The 8653-nt window shown below is 36.6% G+C and overlaps 2 pseudogenes; both read left to right on the forward strand.

Annotated features, from left to right (window-relative positions):
- Positions 1–5857: 5857 nt before the first annotated feature.
- LOC149259500 (V-type proton ATPase 16 kDa proteolipid subunit pseudogene) lies at positions 5858–6665 on the forward strand (annotated as a pseudogene).
- A 916-nt stretch (positions 6666–7581) lies between these two features.
- Positions 7582–8241, forward strand: LOC149259501 (putative calcium-binding protein CML13; annotated as a pseudogene).
- The last annotated feature ends 412 nt before the right edge of the window (positions 8242–8653 follow it).

Genomic DNA, 8653 nt, shown 5'->3' on the forward strand with positions numbered 1-8653 from the left:
CAAGCTGATAAATTCCCAATCACACTCCAGAAGCTTGATACCAGAGGTAACCCTAGATCTGTGGTCTTCTAGACTTCATTAATCCACCCAAATGACTCTCAATATCCTTATACTGATTTCATAGATCTCTTTGTACACCCAGTGGCAACTATGCTATTAGGAAGCCCTCACCCCAGAGTTAGTGTAGATATAAGGAGGGTCCTACAGTTGTCCAAACAATATAGAATGGGGGATTTGTACTTATACCAAAACCATACTGAAATCAAAATATATGGATGTGAGATAGCTCCCTACAAACTGCCCAGATACCTCCCTATGAGATTGTTTGCTTTGGAGTACTATAGGAAATTGACCAATTTAGATGAGGTGTATTTTGTGAATTCCAAGAAGAAAGCGTGACTTAGGATAAAAGATTAGCTTGGCCCATTTATATGTAACAGTAGGGAAGCATGAAAGGAAGTAGAGGAAATCCTCCAAAGGTTGAGACTGAAACAAAGTTTTATCTGGAATTATGACCCTTTAGAATTCATTTGAAATAGGAGACAAAAGAACAAATTATCTCCTTACATCCACCATAGAATTCCTGAAATTGAACAATATGCAAATCAGCTAGAATGGGTGGAAAACACTTTGGTAGACAGAGATGGCATAGAAGTTGTTGTTGATAATGTAATGATTTATTTAGAAAGAAGGCTTGATGAAGATTCATTTGTACAGGGGCCAGGAGAGTCCTAATCTCAAAGAGAATCACAAGGACATAGTGAGCAAACAATAGAAGGACCTCAAGAGCAGCAACCTTCAGAGCAGCCAGAGGAAATAGAACAGCCAAAGATTTCAGAGGAACTTACTCAACTAGAACATATCATGAGCAATCCTCTTATTTTACAAACTCCTCTAAATGATAAGAGGAATCCTAAAAGAGATAGAGAGGAGGCCACTCCTTCTAGCAGACATGTTGCCCAAACTTATGTCAAGAGGCAAAGGTTGAATCCATTTTCAGAATAGGAGTTTACTAAAGAAACAACAGGAACTACAGGTGCAGGAAGAGCAGACAACAGACATACCACTCCCTCAGGAGGTGATGCAGGAGCATCCAGCTAAGGCACCATGATCGGGTGTTGGTCTCTGCTAGGTTGAAAAGTTGAGTTAACATTTTTTTTGTCTTTTATGTTAGTTTGTCAGAATAGGAGGTAGGATTTTTGTTTCTAATTTAATCTCTGAATTAGTCAAAGGTAGTTTGATTGATTAGGGTTATTTACTTGTCTATCTTTGATAAACCATGGATTAATAATTTTCCTATTATTCTAAAAGGGAAAAAAAACAAATGTGTCCAAAAGGAAAATCTTGTCATAAAGACAGAACCAAATGCTTAGTAGCCATGTAACTATAAAACAATGTAAACTTTGAAAGGAGAACTATAAACTCAAAATGGGAACTCTGGCCAAAAAATCCCAAAAAAACATAAAAAACAATGCTAAAAATGAAAAGTGTGTATACTGGAACGATGATTTTATTTTTTAGGGGTCAATTTTGAACATGTTTTAAAAATGGCAGTGAATACGAAATTTATATGAAATTTTCGTGCAAAATATAGCTTCAAAACGAAAAAGTGATGATACTGGAACGATTATTTTTTTATGGTCAATTTTCAAACTTTTTAAAAAATGCTAGTAAAACCAAATTTTTATGTGCCAAACAAAGTTGTTTATGAGGAAAAAAACACATTAATGTTTTTGGTAGAATATCATTTTTCTTTCCTAAGTATAAATTCAACATGTTTTCAACCATTACATGCCATGGTTATTACACCTAAACATAGATGGACAAATTTACCATATCACATCAAGCACATTTTCCTGATTATCCTTATTTTAATTTTGAGCATGAAAAATTCATAGGAGGTCAGGATTTCACTAAAAGGAGGAACTGGAGTCTGATTATAGTGAATCTCCTCTAATGACCCTCACTAAACTGATCACCCTCTCCATAAAATATGTTCACAAAAAGTTCACAAGGAATCCCAAAAGCAAGTTTCATTTGTTCTAAAGCAACTCCGTTACACCTCAAGAGCCTTATTACTCCCTCATAAATGTGTTCCCGAGAAATGAAGGTAGGATAACTTCATTTGCTATCAATAAATCCAAAACCTAGATGCCAGAGGATTTTGTCTCAAGAATGAAATAATTGGAAAAAACAAGCAAGTTCCTAGAAGATAACTCTAGTGTCAATCACAATCCTAATAATGCATCATCAGTGAAATCATACCCCACATGTAGGGAGAATACGATGAGCTACCTACGACCACTTGATTTACTTTTATTAGAGTATCTAAGGCCATAATAATAATAATCTATGTTAATTTCTTTCCAAACCTTTAAAGGAAGGTCACTGTCACTCTCATCTTATGAACCACAATAATAACTTTGATGGCATTTTAAATATAGTTACATGTATTTTGTGTTTGTCTTATTTTGTTGCAGGTGACTCATGAGGAGCACATGGACGATAATACCACAACGGGAAACACAACCTAAATGAGCAAACTAAGTTTGGACCTCCATTAACATCAATTACCACTGAGAAAGGATTACATTTATCAAATTCACTGCGAATATCTTAACAATAGCATAAAAACATCTCCCTTCGCAACAATTCTAAAAAGTCAATTAGGTCAAGAATTTACACCCAATATAAGGAGACACCCCTATTGATATGGTTATTCAGTGCGTTGCTTCCCCCACTATTATCAATTAGATGTTACCCATCCTCATATCCAAATAAAAGAAAAGGGAGAAACAAAATAAATGAAAAGCACCTCAATGGGGGAAGTAACGAGGGATATAAAAACCTTTTATAGGACTATGAACATCTAGTTGGTAGTAAATGCTTATCATTTCATTGTAGACATAGAAACTCATTAATATTGGAAAAATACTTCTAGAAAAGCTTGAGTCATATTTAAGGAGTCAATAATAACCCTAATGACTTCACAACACACCCTATTACCAACTATCTTATATCTGACATTTAGTCATTAATTTGATTATTTTCTTATTATTCACTTATATAATTATATCATATTATGTTTGATCCTAAATCAAATATTTATCAGAGTGAGGAAAAGATACTCCAAACTATACTCACCAGAAACTACAGTAAATAAATGGGAAACCTACATGAATAAAAAAAAACTAAAGTGCAATTTAACTCATCAAAATAAAACAAAACTACCTTGCAATTAGATTGAGACTACACTTACTGAGAAATCAGTAGGTGTATGTGTAATCTTTAAAATATCCAATTCGATTTCCCATGTTGTATAATCTATGGGTTTATCCATGAAATTCTCACCATATTCCAAAATCGAAAAAGAATGGATTTACGAGACTAATAAATCATATTGTGTTTCATTGATTTATTGTATCTAGCTTCCTTTTAAGATGCTTATGGGCTCTTCAAATTCTTTTCTCTTGAATAAATAAATATTTGACATTTTCACCATTTATGACAATGAAATTTCCGCCCTCCTCTATTCTTCTTTCATTGCCTTCTTTTTGAATCTTGAACATTGGTTTTGTCCCATCCTCTTTTTTCTCCTTAGATATTAGCACTTCTAGGTTTTCTTAGGCTTCCACCCCTTTATTTTATTAGACCCATATTTCGTTATTTTCAAAATACACCTCTTAAAATATTGTGCCATGAAATATCAATCATCTAAAGGGAACTTTCCAATAGTCCAAATGTCGATTGAATATTTATTTTCCCCATTACATGGATATGTCCTTTGGATGGAGTTCCAAATCAACTAATAGTTGAATAAATATCCTATCCACCATGGTTCAATACTCTTATTCAAGGTTGATGTATTCCAATGAAGTCCATTTCCAATAATTTCCAATATATCTCTCATCTAAAGCTCCATCAAGAGACCAAGAAACAACATCCAAAGCAATCATATGAAGAAGGGTCTAGTTTGAGGATTGAACATTGACCTCCAACATTTTAGAAATATCATAATAGACCCCCAAACCAACAAGTCATTAGAATAATTTCAATACCCTTCTTACTTTTGAATTTGAATGAGAGTCATTCTTACATTATAATGTGGAATTTTTGGACATATTCGAGGACATCAAATGAATTATCTTCTGACCACCTTCATAAAGATTCTCATTTATCCTATTTTTTTATAAGGCGCCTCATGACAACTTTCTCTATAATAATTTTAATTACCTTCATTCCTACATATCCTCTAATGGCCAATTTTAATTTATTTCTCGTCCTTTAACAATTCCTCATTTTCTTAACACCTACCGATTTATCAATATCTCTCATTATCATTTCTCTTTTTGGAAATCTCGACTATTCGTCTCTTCAAGTATGTAGCCACACAAAGAAATTTCCCTTGCAATGGAGGGTAGTAGATTCAATGTAGTTGTAACACTGCGGAGGCCTCTTCTAGTAGGTCACGGGAAGAAAGGAATGTACCTTCATGCACCAGTTCCTCAAATGGCACCAGAACTCCGACCACTTTCAGATTTAATGAGACGACCTGGAGAGGCTCGAGTAGGTAGACCTATAGATATACTCACTAACCATTTCTAGACTCATTTCATTACCATGTAAGCAAATTCCATTCTAGAGCTTTAGGGACTTCGTTCTACACTTCTTTTTCAGATTTGATGAGAAAAATAGAATATGTCACATAGTACTGCGAATGTTGCAGATGATAATTACTAATAGTGGACGTGGCAGTCCAGATCGACGAACTATTAACAACAAGGATATTTTCAGAAAATAATGGAAAATGCCAAAGAAATGTCAGAAATGAATGTCAAAAACTTTGCATAAGAGGGATAAAGAAACATGTTTTCTATGGGAAGACTTGGCAAACAAACAATGGAGTTCACTGTCATGACTCGTCAGTATGAAATTATATGCGCAGAAACACAGGTTCATTGTCTTTACGCATTAGAATGTGCAACAACACAGGTTAGAGTCATATTCATTTTCATCATGGTATTGATGGGCTTAGCCTCTCCGACACTAGCACTGACATCGCCCCCTGTTGCAATAACACCCAAGGCGACCCCAGTTCAATTCCCAGCAGTGCCATCACCGTAGATCTTTCGCAGGGCTAGGATTTCTCCGCTTAATATCGTATTGGATGCCCAGTAAGCATTGTTTGGGGTGATTAGTAGTAGATGGGGCGATTTTGAGAATCGCCCCGTCACCGCCCTGCCACCAGTGGTGGTGGCGGGGCGATGGCGGGGCAATTCTCATAATCGCCCCACCACCTTAGTTTTTTAAATTGACAACAGGATTATCCATTAATTCAATGTGCAGTTCAGAATCCATTTCCTAATACCTGATTCCATTTACAAGTTTGACATGGAATTGAATGACTTTTTTTAATGCTCTGAGATTGCATCTGGATTGGGCTAGGCACTTGCAGGTTCTAGCTTCGAGGTTCGATCTCTTTGGAGGCTCTGAAACTCTAAAAAACCTTCGAAGTTCTATCTTGAGAATCCTCGGGTGGTGGGGAAATTTTGAGAATCGCCTTGCCACTAGTGGTGGTGGCGGGACGATTCTCAGAATCGCCTTGCCACCAGTGGTGGTGGCGGGACGATTCTCAGAATCACCCCACCACCTTAGTTTTTTAAATTGATAATAGGATTATCCATTAATTCAATGTGTAGTTCAGAATCCATTTCCTAATACCTGATTCCATTTATAAGTTTGACATGGAATTGAATGAATTTTTTTAGTGCTTTGAGATTGCATCTGGATTAGGCTAGGCACTTGCAAGTTCCAGCTTTGAGGTTCGATCTCCTTGGAGGATCTAAAAATTTGAAAAACCTTCGAAGTTCTAGCTTGAATCTCATCCCAGATCTCAGTTAAAATGGTGGACGTATTCAGCGGCGATGAGACTGCTCCATTCTTCGGCTTCCTTGGGGCCGCCACAGCGCTCGTGTTCTCCTGCATGGGAGCTGCATATGGAACTGCGAAGAGTGGCGTGGGCGTGGCCTCCATGGGTGTGATGAGGCCGGAGCTTGTGATGAAATTGATTGTTCCAGTCGTCATGGCTGGAGTGTTGGGTATTTATGGTTTGATTATTGCTGTGATTATCAGCACAGGAATTAACCCCAAGGCAAAGTCCTATTATCTATTTGATGGTTACGCGCATCTGTCATCGGGACTGGCTTGCGGGCTCTCGGGTCTTGCTGCGGGAATGGCTATTGGTATTGTTGGTGATGCCGGTGTCAGAGCAAATGCACAGCAGCCAAAGCTCTTTGTTGGTATGATCCTCATATTGATCTTTGCAGAAGCACTTGCACTCTATGGCCTTATAGTTGGTATTATACTTTCTTCTCGAGCTGGCCAGTCACGAGCAGATTAAAGAAGTTGCAGTTGGTCTTCTATTTACTTGGTTCATTTGTCAGTTTTTTAGCAAGACTGCTGTCTTCTGCAGTGGAAATGTGATTGTTGTTTCCAGTAGGAGATAATATTTTGCTCAAGATTCATTATTATTCTCTTGGTTTGGAATTTTAGACTTAAGAATTTAGTGATCAATTTGAAAGCTCATTACAATGTGGAAATTGAACCAGTTAACAAGTGCACGTTACTGCTGGTGTCATTTGGCACGTTATGAATTTGAAATCAAATCGTATGGAATTGAATGACCAAAGCTAATACGTAACAATCATGGGCCTGCTGTGGGAAAGGGTGACTGAGGTGAATATTTTGTAGTGTGTACCTTTAAATTTAAGGCAGAAATGGTATCATATCTATAATATTGGGGAAGTGCCATGGAATTTTTAAGCATAAAGTTGAGGCAGAAATGGTATCACAATAATAATATGCGGGAAATGACATGGCAGTATGTGGCCGACAGTTTGATTGTTTGTGGATATAATTGTTTTTCTGTTGTTTTCATATTAATACTGACAATGGCGTTCAATGAGAAAAGAGATGAGGTGTGATACATATTACGATGTGTCCGTTAAGCAAGATAAGACTCCCCTAGATCTTGTAAATATTCTTCTCACAATTCACCACTTGTTGTAGGTACTTCTGCCAAGTTTTTCTTTAGGAAAACTGCGAATGAATATTAAGCAGAAGTCAATTTAAAAAACTAAGGAATATATCTTTTACATTGAATTAATGGATAATCCTGTCGTCAATTTAAAAAACTAAGCAATACATGTTTTACTGACCGATTTTCCTCACTCTGATAAATATTTGATTTAGGATCAAACATAATATGATATAATTATATAACTGAATAATAAGAAAATAATCAAATTAATTACTAAATGAAAGATATAAGATCAAATTACTGACCAAATGTCAGATATAAGATAGTTGGTAATAGGGTGTGTTGTGAAGTCATTAGGGTTAGAGTCATATTCATATTCACCATGGTATTGATGGGCTTAGCCTCTCTGGCACCAGCACTGACATCGCCCCCTGTTGCAATAACACCCAAGGCGACCCCAGTTCAATTCCCAGCAGTGCCCACACCATAGATCTTTCGCAGGGCTAGGATTTCTCCGCTTAATATCGTATTGGATGCCTAGTATGCATTGTTTGGGGCAATTCGTAGCAGATGGGGTGATTCTGAGAATCGCCAGGTGGTCGGGTGATTCTGAGAATCGCCCCACCACTTGGCGATTCTCAGAATTGCCCCATCAGCTACAAATTGCCCCAAACAATGCTTATTGGGCATCCAATACGATATCAAGCGGATTTCAGAGGGAATTTTGATGTTAATTAATTTTGGTAGGAACAAACAAAATAGTTTTTTAGTAAAATTTCAGTTTTGATCTGGAGTGAAGAGCAGATTGCTCCAATGCGGGAGGCGTTCAGCCTATTCGACACTGACCGTGACGGGTACATTACGGCGGCCGAACTGGGAATGTGATGCGATCCCTGGGGGAGAATCCCACTCAGGCGGAGCTTAAAGAGATCATTAAACGTGAAGAGATCAACGGCACCATCGACTTCCCTCGCTTCGTGGATGTGATGAAATGGAACTTTAAGGGAGGGAGCTTCCATGTTCAACTCAGGGATGCCTTTAAAGCTCTCGATAAAGAGAGAATTGTGAAGATTTCTGCTAGGGAACTCCATCATATTCTTACCACCGTCTGGGAGAAGCTGGAGCCGTCGGAATTTGATGAGTGTATTCAAGAAATTAAGGTCGATTCTGATGGAAACATCTGCTACGAGATAGAGTTTTAAACAAAAAAATATATTTTGGTTATACATTTGATGAATAATCAACGTAGTCAGACCTGGATTTTGGGATCTTTGTAAAAGATTCTTATATGTTATCTTATATAAAAAATAAACATAGGGAAAATTGATACATAAATTATAAATTTTGAAGTAAACAACTTTTGATAGATTGAACATGATGTATGACTTGAGTTTAAAATTTTGAAACTTTTTGATAGATTAAACATAATGGATGACACAAATTTTTCATAAATTGATCATAATAGATGACTTTAATTTGAGCAATTCTGTTCTGATGAGATAAAATAGTTTATATTTTTCATTTGCAAATCTGTAATTTACAATTTGCAATTCTTCGTTTACTACATAAAATAGTTTGCATTTTCCATTTGAAAATCTGTAAATAATCAAAAAT

The sequence above is a fragment of the Pinus tabuliformis genome, chromosome 6, assembly GCF_031772625.1.
Source record: "Pinus tabuliformis cultivar Carrire ecotype Pingquan chromosome 6, CPIR1, whole genome shotgun sequence".
Taxonomy (NCBI): Eukaryota; Viridiplantae; Streptophyta; class Pinopsida; order Pinales; family Pinaceae; genus Pinus; species Pinus tabuliformis.